Raw genomic sequence first — 21249 nt, 5'->3', positions numbered from 1 at the left:
GGGGGGGGGGGGAATGTGACAGGAGCCTTCAGTATTCCTTCAACACCAGGTGACAGGCGGGTTTGAAGTCCAGCCCTCTGAAGAATGTTAGAAAGCTCTGGAATTCATGGACTTCCCTGAGCTATGGGGTGCAGGCCTCACTGTGTTTACAGTGGAAAATCCCTGTAGGCAGTGTGGGAGTGTAATAGAGACACTGTTTGAATTTGCAGGGGCTCTGGATTGGGGAGAGTGATAGGAAACAGTCCTGCTGTTCCCACATGGATCATGAGATGTCTCTTGACTCCATTTTTAACAGATTATTTTCTCATCATGAAATGGCATCTTTTAAATTTTTTTAAATGGCTTTTTTTTTTCTTGTTAATGAACAAAACCAAAACTTTCCCTCAAAATATAACAGGACAGGGAACAACTTTTCCTAATTTTCATTGGTTGTCTTTGCCTTTAGATTTACTTTAACCCTGGGGAGGAGGGCTATGTATGTGAATGTCAGCGTCCAGTGGGTTGGATCCTGGAGGCTGGAGTTGCACATGGTTGTGAGCTTCCTGTCATGGGTGCTGGGATTTGAACTCAGGTCCTCTGGGGAAGCAAGTATCACTCCTAACCAATGAACCATCTATCGCTTCAGCTCCCCAAGGGTTAGGGTTAGGGTTAAGGTTAGGGTTAGGGTTAGGGTTAGGTCCTTCTATGTACCATATAGTACGTGAAGGATTGCAATTCTGTAAAAATTCCTTGGCTCATTTGAGAGATAATCACTGGAAATGTAATTTCTCAAAAGCTTTCCTATTATGTCCAGAAGATGCCACTAACCAGAGTGTAATGATTTCTCTGTTGCCCTGAATGCATGAATCCTTGAATCCCCACCGAATTCTCATGGCTGTAGACCAACTGGCTACATGCCTTGTGGTCCTGCCATTCTGACATGAATCATCAGATGTTACCTGCCTCCACTGGGGGTGGGGTTGAGACGGGGTGTCTCTGTACCTTTGGAGCCGGTCCTGAAACTAGCTCTTGTAGACCAGGCTGTCCTTGAGCTCACAGAGATCCACCTGCCTCTACCTCCTGAGTGTTGGGATTAAAGGTGTGCGCCACCACCGCCCGGCCACCTGCCTCCAATTATAACAGATTATTTTTCTCGCCATGAACCATCTATCTCTCCAGCTCCCCACGGGTGGCGTACATAGTTAACTTATTCAATGCGTTAGGAGTTTATTCCACCCTGTCTGCATGCTCCACCATCTCATTCTACAACTGCTTCTTACAAGAGAAAATTCCCCTGTGGATATTTTTTTTGCCCACTCACAAGGAAGGACTCAAGGACACTTTCTTTCACCAGTGGGTGTGCTTCTTCAAGAAACGTGACAATTCAAATCTCTGAGTTTCTTGTTTTAGTAAGTTGCACGATGTTTTTATTTGCCCCAAGTCAGCTAAGCACCTGAAGAGAACACCTGTCTGTGCATGTCTGAGAAACTGATGAGTTCCACAAAACTCTGGCCATGTGCACATCTGATATCCTGGTATAATGTCTCAGACTGTAGCCTAGAAGCAACTGCAGAATTGGAAGGGAAACATCACTGACCAAGTTGTGTTTATGATACTCATATAAGAGCACAAAGTGGGGAGAAGGTCATATTAAGCTAAAAAAGAGAGAAATTTCACACATCTTCTTTGCAGAATAGTGGGGGAGCATCAATGTGGGATAAAAGGGAAGCTTTTGTCTCCTAATGTTCTCTTAGTTACAGCGTACACCATCCCAGGAATATGCTCCTGGCAAAAACAGATCTCAAATCTCTTGGAGTCTGGAGGTGGTGTGGAGGTTTGAATAAGAATGACCCCCATAGGCTCACATATTTGAATGCTTAGTCTCCAGGGAGGGGCACTCTTTGAGAAGGCTTAGGTGGTGTGGTTCCTTGTTGGAGTAGATGTGGCATCATTGGAGCAAGAATGCCACTGGGGGTGGGCTTTGAATTTCAAAATCCCATGCCAGCCCAGTGTCAACCTCTCTCTCCCTGTGGATCAGGTAATAGAACTCTCAGCTACTTCTCCAACACCATGTCTGCCTGCATGCCACCATGCTCCCTGCCGTGATGGTAACAGACCAACCTCAGAATGTATAAGCAAGGCACGTGAATGCTTTCTTTGATAAGAGTGGCCTTGCTCATGGTGTCTCTTCAAAGCGATAGAACACTGACCACGACAGATGGCATTTCGTAAATTCCTGTGTACTCAAGGTCTTTACAGTTTCAGTTTACCAGGTGTATCCATGAAGAGGGTCAAAAGGAGACTACTGTCTTCTGAAGAGCACATTATTTTAGACAAGTAACTTGAATGGCCTCCTGCTCGCCCCAAATGTCACACAGTAGTCTCTTGTATTAATGACTTGGAACAGATTCTAGTCAATGCATTATGGGTATTCAACCAGCCCCAATTCTCCCTCTGCAGCTGCTGATGGGGCAGAGGAAATCCCTTACAGGACGGTGGTATTTTGAATGAGGTTGGTCTCCATAAGCTCCTATGTTTAATGTTTCAATGGTGGATGGTTTAAGACAGATTAGGATGTGTGGCCCTATTGGACGAGGTTTGTCACTGGGGGTGTGAGTTCTGATGTCTCAAAGCCCTCTGCCCCTTCCTGTGATCAGGATGTAAACTATCAGTTACTGCTTCAGTGCCCTGCCAGGCTGCCTGCTGCCATGCTGCCCACAGTGATGGTACTGGACTAACCCTCTGACACTGACAGCAAGCTCCCAATTTAATGCTGTGTTCTGTAAACTCCCTTCAACACAGCGCCTCTTCCCAGCAATAGAACAGTAGCTCAGACAATGGCCTGTGGCGGTCAAGGGACTTGGGGTTCCTGCCTCTTTTCTTCTGTGTTATCTCTTCTTGTAGGACTCAGGGGATAATTTCTTTTTCTAGTTAGTGGCTCTAAAATGATGGGGAGGTAAAAGAAATACTTTGGAGATCTTCCTGGAACAGAGAAGGGCCCCCAAGCTAGGTCCACATCGTAAGGGTGAATACATATTACATCTGAACCATATGCAGACCATATTCATGGAAAAGTACCTGGCAAACACACCACAAACACCATGGAAGCATACATGGTAATCACACCACAAACACCAGGTTGCTCTTGGAAGTCCCCAGCAGGCATGGTGCAACACAATGGCAGTGACTGACCAGGATACAACTTGTCTGGCAGGGAGCCATCTGGGGGCTGTACCACAGCCTCCTGGAGAGGGGATGGAAAGTCTAGGAAATTCATCCATCCCACTGTCAGGGGATTCAATGTGACCACCACATTCATATTCTCTACAGAGCACCAACCACTCTGTATCCCGTGTGCACTGCCCACTTTTCACTCAGGGAGGATGAAGTGAGTTGTGGAGCACTACAGTTGCTGCAGTCCATAAATGGAACTGCTCTATATGTGTGCCAGCTTTCCAAACACAGTAAAAACGCATTGCTATTCCATAAAACATCAGCCCTTTTAAAGAAAATTAATGTAGGCATGTAGTTGATTGCCACCTCCTGGCCATAGTGGGAACTACATCACTGAGAATCCTGGGCCCAGTGGAGTCTGTGGTTGGGAGGGAGGGAACATTGGCTGTGACCTGGACTTGAAGGGACTTTACCTCTGGAGATAAGGCAGTGTTTTTCACCTCAGTATATTTTCCTGGCACATAAACCTTGACATCTTAGGTATATCATATGTAAACCTGAGATTGTAGACCAATCCCAGTCTAAGGCTAACATAAAGCAGCCTCATTAGATAGAGATGGTGGAGCTCTGTGTAAACACGAACACACACACACACACATACACACACACACCCACACACACACACATGCACACAGCATCAGAATAGATTCCATCAGTCTTTACTGCTCCAAAAACTGAACAAAATGACTTCTTCTGAAGTATGGAAGGTGTATAATCCTTTATCCAATATGCGATTGTGGGTCCGTGCATGCCTGTGAGTACGTGTGCAACTGTGTGCATGTGTGCATATGTGTGTGTGTGTGTGTGTGTGCATGCATACATGCATGTGGTCAGGGGACAGAAGACAGCCTCTGGTGTTGTACCTCAGGCGTCATCCTCCTGAAGTTTTACTTAGACAAGGTTTCTCACTGGCCTGGAACATGCAAGGCAGGCTGGGTTGGCTGGTCAGCACACTCCAGGGATGGGCTCGCCTCCACTTTCACACACAAGCATCTCCCACCACACCTGCTATTTTTCCTGCTGTAGTTTAACTTCATTTTCTTGATGATGCTCTCTAGGGATGGAACTCAGGGCCTCATGCCCACAAGGCCAGCCCTTTACTGATTTAGCTGTCTCCCCAGCCCTGCTTTTACCACCCGAGCACAAGTATTTTCTCAGTTTACACTTTAAAGTACTTTCCTTCCTGGATACGAAATTTCAAACACCACAGGAAAGCACTTATAGTGCCATAAGTAAATCTGTGCCTGTTGCTGGGCTGATTCCTACCCCTAAGGCACAGGACTGTCTGCAGGGAAGTCTCTGGAGAATGAGCTATGTGAGTACAGTCCCAGCTGCCATTTTCTGCGCGCCTTGCTGTATGTGGTGGTGAAGAAGTCACTTCCCCATTTAGGGGATGGTAATCTTTAATGTGTCTGCCAGGGGCGCACAGGGCTGTGCCTCTCATTTGATGGAAAGAGGATGGTTTCCCATGACAGAACTAAGCTGAAACTTTCCCACAGTGAATGGAATGATAATAGTCCTGATATCTACCTTGTGTCTTTAGTGCAGAGTCTCACGGAGCAGCCCAGCCCAGCCTGGGACTCTTCCCCTTCCTCCCCCAGCCTTCAGAGTGCTGCTGGTCTTCCCAGCTTAGCACACTGCACCAGCTCAAGTATTCATTTTAATGTAAACACATTCTTAATGCTACTGTTTTCTTCTCGGCCCAGTAACATTTTCATTCCATTTTCTACATGTGTATTGTTGAATTCCCAAGAAATAAGTAATTTTATCATCGAATTCCTTGCAAAAATTTATTTTATAATGATCCACATGTCTTGAAAAACCATGTTTTCTAAGATTGCTATTCTCAGAAATTTAGCATTTTGTGAGATATTTCTGGTTTATGTTTGGTTTTCATTTTGAGGAAGGGCCTCTCTATCCTATTCAGGCTGTTTTGAAACTTCTTAGCACTAATGATCCTGTAACCCTAGTGTTCAAATAGCTGGAAGTGCACGCATTTACCACATAATGCTGATGACAACTGTTCTCATTACTGTCTGACATTTGAGCATTTTTCTTTAACATTTCACTATTGTTTTATGTTGTATATTATTTAAAAATGTACATAACTTAATAATAGTTATGTTGTGTATATTTCTGTGTGTATGTACACATGAATGCAGGTTCGTACAAAGGTCAGGAGAGGTCACATCTTCCTGGAGCTGAGGTATGGTCCATCACAGATGTTGGAAATGGATGCTAGATACAGACCTTGCATCTTCAGCAATAATAGAATGCACTCTTAACCACTGAACATCTCTCCTGCAAGACTGTAGACTGTTAAAGTCTGTTAGCCATTTTACTGTGCATATATTTTAAATTCCACTGTGTTTTCCTCTTGGCTCAATAACCTAAAGCTGATTCTTCTTCTTCTTTTTGGTTAGACTTTAGTTTTACTTTTTATTATGTATGCTTGTCTGTCTGTCTGTCTTTCTGTGGTATGCACATGATTGGCAGAGGCATTGACTCCTGATGGAGCTGGAGTTAAAGGCAGTTGTGAGCTATCTGCCATGGGTGCTGGGAGCCATACTCTCATGAACAGTATTGACTCTCATGTCTCTTTCCTCCTCCCTCTATGACTTGAGTGCTGGTATTACAGGTGAGGGTGAACATGCCCAGAGGGTCAAAGAACACAGAGCATTTTCCATTCTAGGCAATCATTCTACCACATGAGCTATGCCGCCAGACCCCGTGCTATGACTTTTTAAATTCACCAATGGCTTCTTTTCATGGAATAGCATTCTCATTTTTCAGCTACTAGAGAAATCAAGAATAAGCTAGGAATATCCTTCACAGCCAGGGGAGCCATACCAGTGTCTAGGGACCACTTGTAAAAATTCCCAAATGTGCTCCCACCACATTTGTGAAGAGCTTGGGGCAGGACCACAGATGCTGGGCAGATCTAAGTGCTGCAGCATCCTCGAGTCCAGGCTCTGGCAAGGACATCATGTTCCTGAGAGCAAGTCTCCTGCCCGCAAACCTACCTTAGATGCCCAGCTTCCTCAAAGGTCAGCAACAAGGGACTGGAGGCTGCTGTTGTACTGTCTGTGGTTGTATGTGCAGAACAATGACCCAGACCCTGCAGAAGAATCACAAAACAGGAAAAAGGTTGGTCAAAGGATCACACACATCCTTAAGATGAGTGATGAAGATATAAAAAACCAATTTGGAAATATAGCATATTGTGTGGAAATAGAAATGATGGAGAAGGAAGAAAAGGGTTCCGCTTGCACAGAGATGTGAGTGTGCGTATCCTGATGTGGGGCTGTGCCTCCATAGGAGTATGGGGGCAATGATGAAGGGGTCCCAGACATATCTGAGGAGTCAGATTCTGTGTTTAGATGTCTGTACAGCAGTGGTTCTCAGTGTTCCTAATGCTGTGACGTGACTCTTAATACAGTCCCTCATGTGTGGTGATCCCAACCAGAAAATTATTTCTGTTGTTGCATCATCACTGTAAAGTTGTTACAGGTAAGAATCACAATGAAAATAGTTTGGGGGATAGAAGATTGCTGAAGAGGTCACAAGTCACAGGCTGAGAACCACTGTTCTAGAATCAGAGAGATGTGGAACCTTCCTAGCCCCAGCAACTTTGGTTCCCTGAGCCTGGATGTGCTGGACCCATTTTCCAAACACAGGCTGGGCATACTGTGAGGAGAAAACAGAAGGAGACCCTGTGCTCTGAGCCCTGCTCCCCAGTCTGTAAATGTGAGCATTAGAATGCTCACCTACTGATTTTAGGGGCCTTTAGTTATAATATGTGCTTTAAATACCAGTCACAAGTTCCTGCATATGTGGCAGACTAATGTTGATGTATGCAAATGGAATTACAGGCTGGCCTTGAACTCAGACATCATAGTGTCTCTATCTCGTGAGTCCTGGGATTAAATGTGTGTGCCACGCCCACCTGTCAAAAATATGCATTTCTAAGGGCAGTCTTCTTCTGGAGAAAGAATAGGGACAAGCAGTAGCTGCAGCACCTAGAGACTGATTTCACCTTGACTCTGCCTAAAGCCTACTCACTTGCTTCATCTCTAAACCTGCCAAGAGCAGTGCATGCTGTATAACAGCCATTTTCAAAGATACATTAAACTTTGGGTTCACTTTTCATTAGACAAATGTTAGATTCTTATTCTTTTGGAAATTCTGCTACAGTTAGTTGTATTTAGAAAAGTTTACATCTGAAAATTATTCATCAGCTGACACGTTGTTAAATTACTGAGTTTTACAATAACTAGTTTGGGTATTCAAACTATTCTGTGTCAAAAACACGCGGAACAACTGATGTCAGTAAACGGAAGCACTGTGTCTCCATGTGGTCAGACAAATCCAGAGATGTTAGAGCAACGTCTCCACAAGGAAAATGCACAGCGCATACAGGTGCTATCTGCCTTCTCCCAGACAAGGCTGCTCAGGGTGGCTCTCCAGCTGATCACTGCAGCATGGCTTCAACCCTCCTTCAATCCACTTCCATCCCTCCCCTGTCTTCTGAAAATCTCCACTGTCTCCACACACTCCCTCATCTCGCCCTCCTCAGGCCTTTCTCTATGCAGTGCCAAGTCACCTTCCACCAAAAGGAATCAAATCATGTCAATTCCATAACTTACGTTCCACACTGATCATATAATCCAAATGTCATACACCGCTGAAAACGACACACATCTTCCTTTCTATCCTATCCCCAAGCAGTGTCCACATTGTCTTCAAGGTTCTGGCAACTGGCCTTGTCCTCTGCTCTTAGATCCACTGTTCTCCATGGGGGCAAGCACGCCCACAACATGGTTTGTGCACAGCCTTGCTTCTTTTTGTCATTCAGGACTCAGATCACATGCTAAATTCTGAAACCTTTGAGGGGTTACATCATGTACCACAATCCCTGTCACAACTATTTCCTATCTTCTTTATGATCTTTAAAGCAGAAACAATACATGAAATTGCTCTGATTACTGATTTCATCTGCTTACTGACAGTTTACCTATCTAACACAATATGCAAGGAACCCTGCTAGTCTTCTCAGTGCAGGAACCCGGTACTCAAAAAAGAGGCCAGTATGTGAATATCTGAATAAACATACATGAAGGAATTGATGCGTATTTAACATGCCATGTAACACACTGGTATTTACGGAAGTAGCAAGAGAACATGGTATGGAATTGAGCAGTCTGTGACTCCATATCCTGGAAGACAGAATATCAAACCCACTAGCAATAAATTTTAACATGGACAGCCACCAGAAGGAAGTGGCTATGCCACACCCCATTTTCCAGGGTTTGATTCAGTGTCTGTTGTGGACCCAGATATCTACCATTTTAATAAGCAGTCCCTGCAAATGTGATGCAGTAATGCATGGCCCATTCGGGAAATGGTCTGAAGGGATGGCGCCCATTTCAGTCCTGGTCATTTAAAGGAACCCATGCAGGGGACAGTCATCTGGGAAGTCTATTAATGTCATTGTTCCACAGTGTGCTGCTATTGCTGCTACCTGCTCAACAGGTTGAGTTCCTACAAGGCATTACAGATCCCCTGCTGGTCACACAGATGGGAAGAGAAAAGGAAATGACTCACCTGGTGAGTCCCACATGATCTTGTCACTCTTGCTAGGTAACAGGCTGACAAGACCACACCACACTTGGTTCTTCTCCAGGAGCTGGTTCTGCATGGAGAGTTCACAGTTTTCTCCCTGTTCTACTAGAAGGCAGAGTAAGGGGAGAGAAAGCTCATGGAGAGGGGAGGAAGGCAGATGAGAACGCTCATGCACTCTATTGTACTGAATATAGGGATGGAGTAGTCTGTCTGTATTCAGTCAAGTCAAAGATGTGCAGTGACATTTTCTTCTTCTTTGTTCATCTCACAGATCCTTCCTATACACACACACACACATACACACACACACGTATACACACACACACTGGTGGCACTGATGACTCACACACTGGAAACAAGGGCTCATGTCAGCTTCTTGTCAACCTTCTGCGTGTTCTCTCTGCCTTCCTGTTGTTCTTCTCATAGAAGAGACCTGACATTGACAGACAGAGGAGACAAAGTGTCACTGACAACTAGCATTTGGTGATTACTGTCTTCCCAGGGGTGGTCAGATAATCCAGAATTCTAGACAGATAAATAGTGAAGAGCAGGTCCACTTGAATGTGTGTCCTCTCACGGGCAAGTTATGGGATAATTTAAGCATCACAATATATAATGATGACAAAGGAGTACTCCTTCTAAAAATGGTGTTTCTGAGCAGACACAAAGGAATGAGTAAATCCATTCATAATCAAAAGAAAAAAGGAAACTTTACTCAAAGACAAGCAATGGTTGTAGACTAGTAACTGCTCAGGGAAGTAGGTTTCAGAGCAACCCTTAGCAGGAGTCATGGTAATAATCCATATGGCAAAACCATCCATAAAACACCCAGTATGTACACAGTCCACAGCAGACACTGCTAAAATCTGAGTGACTGGATGGGAAAACAAGAGGGAAAACACACGAGCACTAACCTTGACCCTTTTGTGTTGGGAAAAATAATATTAGATATTTTGAAAATAATTTCCTAAGTATTCTACATAATACAAACCTTTCTGGAGTTACACATACATACCTAACTCTTCACATGTATCCCCTTCTTTCTCTCCACTGTGATCTCAGCACCTCCCTGATGGAGCTGGCTGGGAGGTAAAGGACTATCTCTATGATTCCAAAGATTCCATTTGGGCAAACATTTGACCTGGTGCTGCCTTAGAAATTTTCCCTCTAATTGGGTGTTGGACATTTGTTTCTTTTTTTCTTAATTCACTTGCAACTTCAAAATACTGAAATTGAAACAAAAGCAAATATATGTTATCAAAGACATTTTCATCATAGAGAAAGAAACCTAACATTTCAACCTAAAAGAGAGCTTCTGTTAAAATCTACCACAGACAGTTGACCACAGTGAAATGTGTGGAAGCTGTAATTTAAAATCCCTGTCACTGGAGATGGCTTCAGGAAATATGAAATAATTAGGAAAACTGCCCACTTCTCTGTAGTGCCTAGACACTGAATGGGACAAATCATGTCTGAGAGAGAGTAAAGATGTATAGATTCATCAACTGTGGTGATATTTTGTTTCTTCCATGACAATAAAGCTTGCCTGAGGATCAGTGTGTACAGATATCCACTAGTTAGCCATAGAGGCCAGGCAGTGGTGGCACTCACCTCTCCCAACACTCAGGAGATACAGGCAAATGGATCTCTGGGAGTTCAAGGCCACCCTGTGTTACACTAGATTGATCCAGTCAGGCAGTGGTGGCTCACACTTTTCGTCCCAGGGTTTGTTGAAGAGAGGAATATAAGGTGGTGTGAGGCAGGAGCTCCAGGCATTCAGTCTTGTAGGGACTTGTAGAGACAGGGAGGTCTTGTAGAGACAGGACGCTCCATTCGGTCTGAGAATTTCATAGAGGAAAGAACTGGAAGCTGGCTGCTTTGCTGTTCTGATCTTATAGATTCAATCCCCTAATATCTGACTCCAGATTTTATTATTAAGACCAATTAGAATTCACTTTGCAATCACCTTCATGCAATGGAAGATACAGGTGTCTGTTCTCCTCAAACAGACCTATAGATCCAGTACAACACCAACAGAACTCTAACAGACTTTTCATAAACTAATGGGCTTATCCTGAAACTCACAGTGAATATGAAGAACCCCAGCTTAAAAACACCTTCAAAAGGAACAAACTTGGAGGATGAACACATGACTTCAAACTCCTTATAAACCTAGAGAAATGAAGACAGCGTGCCTGATTGGTTATGACAATAAAGTGAGAAAATGTCCACTCTTCCAAATATATGTTAGAAACATATTTTCCTTACCTAGGAAAATGAATGTTGCAAATTGTGTATCACATGACAGTCTTATTGTTTCCAGAATACAGAAACCTAAAAAAGAGCCACTAAGAAAATAGACAATTCAGGAAATAAAACTTGGCCAGAAGGGTGAGTAGATGCTCCACTGAGAGAAACATACAGCCGCAACATCCTTAACACTTAGGGAAGAGAGACAGGTGACTCTGAGGGGACTCTCGTCACCCCTATAAAATACTCAGAAATAAAGAGTTGTCATACAAAGACCTGGCAGGTTGTGGAGGATGAAAGTCTCATACCCACTGCTGGTTGCCATGGAAAACAGGACAGAGACTTGGAAAAGTATTTCCCAATTCTTCATATGTTAATTGTCATATGGCCATCACATCCCCAAACATATAACCTAAAGAAAGAGAATATATTTTCTTTTAAAGACTTATTTATTTCAGTTCACACCAGCTTTATATACAAGACATTGAAATTGAAAACAAACTAAACAACAGGCAACAGTTAAAAGACTCATTTCCCAAAACTAACATGGCAGCTCCCAACTGTAACTCCAGTGCCAAGGGATCCAATACCCTCTCTTGGCTTCCATGGGCACCAGGCATACATGTGCTCTTCATACCTATATGTAGAAAAACATATATACACATAAAAAATATATTATAAAATTTTCAGTGTAGCTATACATTGCTACACCATTTAATATTAAGAATGAACAATTATCATGGGCAACAAAATAGATAAATTTAAACATATATGCAAGATGAATGAAGGCCAGATGTCTCTAAACTCTGGTTCTATTTTAATACATTCCAGTATATACAAATTGGTTGATATTGGCAGATTGTTGTATTTTCCTGAAGACAGGGTAGGGCAGTGGTTGGGATTGAAACCTAGCTAATATAAAAATGAAACCTTCTGGATTGGGAAATAATAATGAAACTTGGATCTACCTGAGTATAAGAAAATGTCTATTGTCATTATGGGGCAAAGTAGAAAAATACTAATTACGTTTAATATTTGCTGACTTGGACTTCAGAGATGGCCCCATGGTTAGGAGGACTTGCTGCTCTTATAGAAGACCTGGGCTGGGTACTCAGCACTCTCTTGGTGGCCCACAATGGACTGCATATCTCTTTCTAGGGGAGCAACACGCCTTTCTGCCCTAAGCAGCACACCCTGATCCTGAAACCAGAGCAAAAGAAACATACACTGACCCTGAGACTAGAATCAATTCACTGGCCCTGAAACCACAGACAAAAGGTTAAAAAGGACGGGTGAAATAAACACACTTTGCCCCTGAAACCAAGCCACAGAAACACATTCTTCCACTTACCAATTCGGCAAAACAAACTAACCAATATCTCAGCATAAAACCAACCAATCCATGAGCAGGAAAACCAGCTTATCACTGAGCACAAAACCAACCTGTACCTTTTCAGTTGGGAGCTGCCTTTCCCACTCTTGCAGGGGCAGCCACCTCCTGGATTCTTCCCTCCCAGTGAATCTCTTGAATGAGGCTTGGGTGAGACCTTCTTTGCCTAAGAAGAACAGAGAAGCAATGACTTCAACTGGAGACAAGCAGAGGAGAGGGGAGCAGAACTGGAAAAGCTTCTCCTAGCAGAGCAGACTTGTTACTCTTCTGAGGATCTAAGCACAGCTGTAACAACTTGGCTAGGGAAACCCTCCCCTACCAGAGCAGAGCTGTTAATTTGGGGAAAACTTTCCCTTAAACAGGGCTGTGAGTTCCTAAGCTTAAGGTGAATTTGTGGTATTCCTTGGCTCCCGACTGTCAGGATCTCTTTCCATCTGAGCAGCAATGCTTACGATATACACACAATTTTTAAAACATTGCGTGCCGGGAAGATATACCCAGGCTGCCTGATACCATTCTGTTCAGGCAGGTGCCAGTCACCAACAGGCCAGCCTGCCATTGTCAAAGCCTGGGCTGGCGGGAAGACATTCACAGGTCTACCCGGTACTTCAAGGGGGCCATTATGGTGAGTAAAATGTGTGGTGGAGAAATGGGAGAGAAAGAGCAACAGAAAAAGCTATGATAAAAGGTGCAATGGAGGACGTTAAGGTGGTGAGGAACAGGCTGAGGAGCAACCTACATACCTTCAAGCTCAGGAACATGGATTCAAAACAAACTCCTTACCCAGACCCAGAAAAACAAATGTAATATGTACTCTCTCTTGAGTGACTTTTAGACATAAAGCAAAGAAAAACCACCTTACTTTCCACAACCCCAGACAACCTAGACAAGAAAGAGGATCCTAAGAGAGACATTCTGGATCTACATAGGAAGGAGAAAAAGACAAGAAGTCCTGAGAAAACTGGGAGTGTGGGGGTCACAGGAGAGGAGGAAGGGGAGACAGTAGGAAGGTAGGGAAATTGAGTTAAATGTATAGCTCTTTAAAAACAATAAAAACCAAACTTCTTAGATATAACAAACCTCTTTTCATAAGTTGAGAAGCTTGTTGTTAGGACGTCCATCAAGTGTCAGTTGTATGCTCTTCCAAGTAATGGTTGATAAATAAAGACAATGCCCTGATGGGGAAACACAAGTTTGAAAACCATGCACCAGATTAAGGACTCCTTGTATCTAGAATACAGAACATCTCACAGATGTCATTAAGGTAAGTACTACCTATGGGTTTTCATATAATAGAATAGAGATGATTCTAAGTGACCAAGAGTATTGATTTCATAATAAATGTATATGAATTCATCAAGCAAAGAAAAATACTCTTCAGGATGCCTGTTAAGATAAAATCTTAAACTACTGACTTTTAAGCACATACCCCTTAAATGTTACACTGAACACTTAGAAATGAACAAAAAATAGTAGCCAATTACAAATAAAAAGTAACCTGAGATAAAAGTTCTGATATTTGAGAAATGCTTAAAAGAATATGCAATTAAGAGATATTTTTGAAACCCACAATAATTCCATGGGTTCAACTTTAGTGGCAAAATGTTATTTTTTTTTCAAGAAATATCCCTATAATGTGGCATATTTTTTTTGAGGACTGTGATGGCTAATCTTGGTTGTCAACTTGACTACATCTAAAATCAACTAAAACTCAAGTATCTGGGCACTCCTGTGAGAGATTTTCTTGATTGGATCATTTGAGGTGAGAATAGTCACCCTAATCTGGGCATCATCTCTGTTGTAAGTCCACATCAAAGGACGTGGAAGAAGAAAGCTTTTGTTTTTGCGTGCTCTCATTCTTATTAGCAAGGTCATCTTCCCTGCTTCTGAGGCATCCCTTTGTTGGAGATAGAACCTACATTTTTGGGACTCCAATAGTGACTGAAGACCAGTAGCAGGGCCCTAGGAATCCTCTAGATCTTCAGTGCCAAACTGGGACTGCTGAGACATCCAGTCTTGTTGGCTGAACAACTACCATTTATGGCTTTTCTGCCATACAGAGCCATTGTTGGAGTAGCTGGACCACAGTCTACCAAATTATATTCCTTTAGATCAGTGGTTCTCAACCTTTGAGTTTGACCCCTTTCACAGGGATCAGATAAGACCATAGATAAACACAGATATACAGATTTACATTGTGGTCCATAAAAATAGCAAAATTACAGTTATGAGTAGCAATTAGATAACTTTGTAGTTGTAGGTCACCACAATACGACAAACCGCATTAAAGGGTCACAGCGTTGGGAAGATTGAGAACCACTGCTTTAGTGAGATCTGACTAATGCAACGGATAAGGAAAAGCTCAGGAACAATAGTAGACTAGAACACACTGTTTTCGATGCAACAATAATCATATGGGAAATAATTCATTGAAAAGATTTATGAAAGCTATTTTCCCTGTAGATCCTATATGTAGCTCTATGAACTTTTGAAACTTGATAGAAGACAACCTACCAACTCTCCAGATGAATATGGAACATTCGCCAACACTAACTCCACATGAGACTGTTAAATTTGTACACAAATGCATGTATGGATTAAAATGTTGCAATTTGCAGGTAGTTCAATTGGTAAAAGAAAGACACATATACTTATGCCTGCCTGCTGAGTTCAATTCCCAAGACCCATGAGATGGAAGGATTGAACCAATCATCACAAACTGGTTTTGGAAGGCACATATGTGTCTAGGCACTGATGTACGGAAAGGCCTCTTTCACAGCAATAGAAACCCTGGCTAAGTGGAAAAGAGAAAAATATTCCAAGAATGGTGATCTCTATGCATTCATAAATGTAGGAGAAGACCCAAGTTTTCCAGAAGGTCAGTAAAACAAAGCAGACTCAGTAAGGATAAAAGACCCAAGTTTTCTCTCAGATATCAAATCTAGAGTTGAATTCGTTTATGAGTGTGGCTGTGTGTGGTCATGTTGCTGGTCATAAAACTAGAATAAAATAGAATAAAAATAAAATAAACTAGAATAAAAATAGACCATGAGGAGATGAACACGGGTTAAAAGAGGATGGAAAAGAGAGGACAGAAATATGTGGGCCATGAAAACAGAAGATGCAACAACTTGTAGATGAAAGCACAAAGGAAAAAATCTATTTCTAAAACAATGTTGAGTAAACCAGGAAGCGTATGAACCCAAGAAATACATGAAATGATTGATATAGTCATACTTCAGAAAAGAAAAACAAAGAAAAAACATTGAGATCACGTTGAAGGAATTCTGTTTCTGGTAGACAAAAAGTGAGCCACGTAATTATAATGAGGCATGCAGTCCAAGGGATAAAGCACACTATTTATTATAGTGCTGAATAAAAGCAATTATCAAACCTGAATCTCTATGTCTACAGAAATTATTCTGCTGGATTATCATGGGGATAAAAAACCATCATCAAAAGTAAACGAAATGTTTATCAATGTGAGACATGTTGCTAAAAAGGGCTAAAGGAAGTTTCTAAAGTAAACAAATCTTAGAGGAGACAGAAATATCTGGAAGAAAGAAGAATAATATCAATGCAGATTGTGATTATATATATATGTGTGTATATATATATATATATACATTTTCTTTTCCTTTTAATATCTCTCAGTTCTGTGTGATGTTTGAAGCAAAAAGTATAAGTGATGTGATGTGGTCCTCTATAGATGTAGAGTAAATGTATTGTAGATTCTGTTCTTACAAGGGGTGATTGTGAAGGAACTATAATTTCAGTAACATCAAATAAGGTTAGACTTGAAGGCAATCGCGATATCTGAGTAGCACTAACACCAACCAGGGAGATCTTGGATAGCTGATGTAACATACTCACTTCACAGTGTCTTGATCCTTCCACCCAACTGAGAGAAAAGGCATTTAGGTACATGGGATTACATTTAAGCTCAAAGAGCTGCTAATGAACAGAAGATGAGGTATTGTTATCATATTGAATGGTTAAGAATGGGGGTAAGGGGGGGCTGGAGAGATGGCTCAGTGGTTAAGAGCATTGCCTGCTCTTCCAAAGGTCCTGAGTTCAATTCCACGCAACCACATGGTGGCTCACAACCATCTGGAATGAGGTCTGGTGCCCTCTTCTGGCCTGCAGACATACACACAGACAGAATATTGTATACATAATAAATAAATATTAAAAAAAAGAATGGGGATAAGGAACTAACTCACCCTTAATGTCCCAATGTTCTGTTCACCTTTCCTGTCTTGCGGACATCACAGCACACTGGGTTCTTCCCTATGAACTCCTGCTTCTGGGTTGCAGAGATTAAATCTTCACATTTACACTAGAAGGTGGCATAAGGGAAAAGAAAACTCATGAAATAGAGGAAACCAGGATGAGAAAGCACATAAATCCCAGGGGATGGAATGACGGTGCCTTGTCTGTGCAGATGACATCAATAGAAGGTAACAATGATGTTTTTCTTCCTCCCAGGTCATCTCATCACCCTGGGCATATACAGTGATAACTGTGACTGCAGAAACATACGGGGAATGTGAGCTTGTACGTCTGCCATACCCGTGGCAAGAACTCCCCCTCTCTGTGTGCACTCAGGCCCCTACTTTCATGCCCTAGCCTTCCATATGTAGCACAAAGGGGGCAAGGGAAATCGGCCAACCACATAAATACACAGGTTTTGTTTCCTCACCATTCAGGCCCTGAAAATTATTCTTTGAGGTAGGCATCATTACTTCCTTTCCACACAGGGGCTCAGATAATCCAATGCTTAGACACAGGAAATTCTCCAGAGGCACCAGATGAACATTGACGCCGTCTTAAATGGATTCCTCTGGCCAATACTGGGACAAATGGAGCATGGAAATAGAGAACAGCAATAGAGAGGAAAACAGTTTGGGAAAATGGGTGTTGAGCCATACTGATATAAGTCAGCACATGAGTAAAGAACTATGGAGATAACTAAGCAGTAGACTAAACACCAGGTCATCATTGAAGAGGACCAGGAGAATATAACACATAACCTATCACAGCAGTAAGTGATTAACTAACTTTCACAAATATATCCAGGGACATATTTGCACAACCATGAGTATATACACAACACACACAACAATTGTCAATGTAAACACAGAGCTCTCACCTTAAAGGCAGAAGAGAGAGTTCATTCTGGAGTCAAATATCTGTGAGTAAACATGAGAGAGACAGGTGTATCTTAGTGCAAATAATTGCATGTTACAATGTGTAAACAGTTTCATGGAGTTTTTATAGTAACAGAATGAAGAAACTATAGACTCTCCTTAAGTTCACTGGTGATAATATTAAGTAGAGTATTATGGTAAAGCAGAGAAACCTCAGGTACAGGCACTAGCTGCTATGTGATAACACGCAGTCCTTTGACTGGTTGAAACTTAGAGCTTTGTTAAGGAGACATATTCTGATATATTAAATGTGAGGTCCAAGGTCATCTGTTAGTGACAAGGTGTTAGGTAAGTCCAACACAGGGGGCCCAAGGAGTGGCTACTCATGGGCTCAGGAGAACACAAAGGAAATTGTAATTAGGCCCTGGGACTGTGACTTCCACCATCTCCATATCACTGCAGGTCTAAGAGTCAATCAACCAGTCTTTGCAGACCAGCCTCTGCCAAGGAATTCCTGTATACACACACACACACACACACACACACACACACACATACACACACACACACACACACACACACACGACACCTCTCATTCTCACTCTCCCAGCCCCCTGGTGTTTACTGAGAGCTCAAGGGGTACAACCACGTTACAACAGATTCATCTCTGACCACACATTGGATGGTGAGAGCTACTAACTTGTGTGGTTAAATGAGATTCCTGTGACGATGGTCATGGACTTGCCTCTGGGACATTTCTCTCATTTGTTTCAGACTGTCAATAATAACCTGTAAATGCCGATAAGAAAATAGGGACAAGCTGCATTACACATCAAATAAAGTTTTCATCATGGGATAATCCATGCTTTCAACAAAAAATATCCTTTGTAAGTTTCATTGACACTTGGTTCCTGACAGTTTACAAGAGATTTAATAATTTGTTAACAAAACAACAATGCATAGGAATTGTGTTTTACAAATAATAGCAGTTATAGATGAATCAAAAAGTGAAAATACTTGTGAATAATCCTGACACATAGATCCATAGTGCTGATAGGCTGAAAGATTTCCAAACATTGCTGAATTGGAGACAACCTGTCTTAATGAAGGACAACTATGTTCACGGCTCAAACAATTCATTATTAGTAAGATGTCTGTTGATTCAAAACTGAGCTACAGATTCGCCGCAGTAACAATAAAATTGCACTTACTCTTTTTTAAAATATTTATTTATTATGTATACAGTATTCTGTCTGTGTGTATGCCTAAAGGCCAGAAGAGGGCACCAGACCCCATTACAGATGGTTGTGAGCCACCATGTGGTTGCTGGGAATTAAACTCAGGACCTTTGGAAGAGCAGGCAATGCTCTTAACCTCTGAGCCATCTCTCCAGCCCGCACTTATTCTCTTTGAAAATTGAGTGGATAACTCTAAACCTTGTAGATTAAATACATACCTTGTGGGAAAACCTTATAAACAGACAAATGTTAGAGAACAGCATTGCCTGATAGAAAACCTCTGTTTGAACCTACAGTAATTCGACCAGCATGCTATTGAATCAAAGTTGGCAAAAAAAAAAAAAAAAAAGTCCAAGGCCAACAGTCCACGCTCACATCCACACATTTACAGACCACTGCCTATATCGAATCAACATTTTTCCTGTACCCGATGCTTCATCAAGCTTGTGTGTAGTGCCTGTAGGGTGTTCTGAAAAGGACTGACCATACTCCTGCTGCAGCCTCCCAGGCACTGGGATTACTGGCATATATACCATGACTGGATTGTTGGAGAACTGATGTTTCACAAATAAACAAGGGAATTTGATGCAGAAAGATGGCCTTTCAGGAAGCAATGCTGAGGCAAGTGTATATCCAAACCCACAAATATAAACCAGGACCTACATCGTATCATATATGAAGACCATTCAAAATAGATTACAGATGTAAAAATATAAAAATCAGCATATAAATGTCAAACAGAACACAAGAAGAAAACCCTTGTCATTGGGTTCCAGACAAAGACTTGACAGACAAGACACCGAATAAAAACCGTAATTGAAGAACTGGAGAAGGTGGGATCTTACAATTTAAAATCTCTGCTCTTCCAAAGACATGGATGAGAATTGACATGATAAGTCTGAGGCTAGGAGAAAAGTTAGAAATACATATATCTGATTAAGCATTTCTATGACATATACGGAAAACATCAAATGTCAGTCAGAAAGTAGTAATTGAGACCCGGGAAAGATTTCAGGTGTGCTTTTCAAGGGGGCATTGATAGGATCGCCCCCTTTATAGAGATTCATTAGAGATATTAAGGCCATAGGCAGCGTCGCAGGGATTCTGAGGAGAGATCAGGGCCACCTTGCAGGGTGGGCCCCACAAAAATGGAAATTTAAATGCCAGACTGGTGTCAAGCACAAAGTGTCCCACACCTGCAACCCCTTCACGAGGCAGCCAAGGCAGGAGAATCACTGAGAGTTCTGAGCCAGGGTAGGACACAGTGAAATGCTGTCTCAAATCCAAACAAAACCGCTGATTACTACCTGGACCAGCATGAGGAGACTTCAGCGGCCGCCTCAGGTGGGGATGGGGATGCTGGCCAGCCCTCTCTCTGTTGCCCTTTCTGTGACTTTTCATGTCGCCATCAATTGGTACTGGATCACCATGTAAAGGGACATGGAGGCACCCGGCTCTACCAGTGTACTGACTGTGCCTACAGCACCAAAAATCGGCAGAAGATCACTTGGCACAGCCGTATTCACACTGGGGAAAAGCCTTACCGCTGTCACCTCTGCTCCTATACCTGTGCTGACCCTTCTCGCCTCAAGTACCACATGTGGATCCATAAGGAGGAACGGAAGTACCTGTGCCCTGAGTGTGGGTACAAGTGCAAGTGGGTCAACCAACTCACCTACGCAAGCACAGTGAGGCCAAACCCTATGTTTGCAATGTTTGCCACCGTGCTTTCCGTTGGGCTGCTGGCCTGCGACATCATGCCCTTACCCATACCGACCGCCACCCATTCTTCTGCCGCCTCTGCAGCTACAAAGCTAAGCAAAAGTTCCAGGTGGTCAAGCACGTGCGCAGGCACCACCCTGACCAGGCCGACCCCAGCCAGGGTGTGGGCAAGGACCCCACTACTCCCACAGTGCACCTACATGATGTGAAGCTGGAAGATCCTAGCCCTCCTGCTCCTCCTGCTCCCCCGACTGGACCTGAAGGCTGGACCCCTACCCCACCTCTGGCTTAGGAAGAACATATAGTCCAAGATATGCAAACTGGGACTGTAGCTAACCTGAGTTTAGGGCCTGAGGGAGGGCTGGCTTTGGGATGTTAGTGTGGCTGGAACACTCCCCCCGCTTGGGACTCTGGCCTTTAAAATTAACAGCTATAAAAAAAAACAAAAAACAAACAACAACAACAACAACAACAAAAAACAAAACAAAACCGCAGATTACTAAAAAGAAAATCCTCTAACCAAGTGCGTATTTTAGTATCATCTGAGACATGTAGGGTAATTATGGACTAGTATTTAGGCTTTCCCTCTTAAATCTCACCGCTCCTATGGGCGAGCAATCTCATGGCCTTTTCACAGAGAGGGACATGTACAGACAGGGCCGGG

General features: G+C 42.6%; 1 long non-coding RNA gene across 6 annotated transcripts in view; it reads right to left on the bottom strand.

Annotated features, from left to right (window-relative positions):
- Positions 1 to 9186: 9186 nt before the first annotated feature.
- Positions 9187 to 21249, bottom strand: part of LOC126489714 (uncharacterized) — a 70546-nt gene continuing 58483 nt past the window's right edge. For 4 of the 6 annotated variants that reach the window (XR_007588992.1, XR_007588994.1, XR_007588989.1 and 1 more), the window contains 2 exons: positions 9851 to 10061; positions 9187 to 9268 (listed from right to left, as the gene is read on the bottom strand). This is a non-coding gene — a long non-coding RNA (uncharacterized lncRNA). The remainder of the gene's footprint in view (positions 9269 to 9850; positions 10062 to 21249) is intronic. The other 2 variants (XR_007588995.1, XR_007588986.1) reach the window with 1 other exon arrangement.

This window comes from Alexandromys fortis, unplaced genomic scaffold, assembly GCF_014885135.2.
Source record: "Alexandromys fortis isolate MF-2015 unplaced genomic scaffold, M_Fortis_MF-2015_v1.1 scaffold_205, whole genome shotgun sequence".
Taxonomy (NCBI): domain Eukaryota; kingdom Metazoa; phylum Chordata; class Mammalia; order Rodentia; family Cricetidae; genus Alexandromys; species Alexandromys fortis.
Note: the sequence above shows the minus strand (reverse complement) of the source record. Positions and strands in the feature narration are given on the sequence as shown.